This window comes from Teleopsis dalmanni, chromosome X (assembly GCF_002237135.1).
Source record: "Teleopsis dalmanni isolate 2A chromosome X, ASM223713v2, whole genome shotgun sequence".
Classification (NCBI taxonomy): domain Eukaryota; kingdom Metazoa; phylum Arthropoda; class Insecta; order Diptera; family Diopsidae; genus Teleopsis; species Teleopsis dalmanni.
The window spans coordinates 54,130,005-54,130,365 of NC_051848.1; positions in this window are offsets into that span (position 1 = coordinate 54,130,005).

A 361-nucleotide genomic window follows, 5' to 3' on the forward strand; every position below is an offset into this window, starting at 1 on the left:
TTGTAGGTATACTTCTAAGTGTGATAAGAAATTTTTTTATGACACTAAGACATAGCTTTAGCCATCTGTCGGATGTCCATAATACAAATTCACTAAAAAGATACGCTTATAAAAAATCGAAAAAGTTAACATAATACATAAATAAAAATTATCATTTAAAAGAATTAAAAGGAAAAACTTAAAAAAAACAAAATATTAAAGTACTAATTAACGAATTAGAGTCTATTTTAATCTAGAAAAAATTTAGCAAATCACAAACAAAACTCAAAGATTTATAAATTATTATACTCTTAGGATTTCGTAACAAAATTTATTCACATATGCCAGTCAACATTTGTACCATTAAAGCAACCGTGGTTTT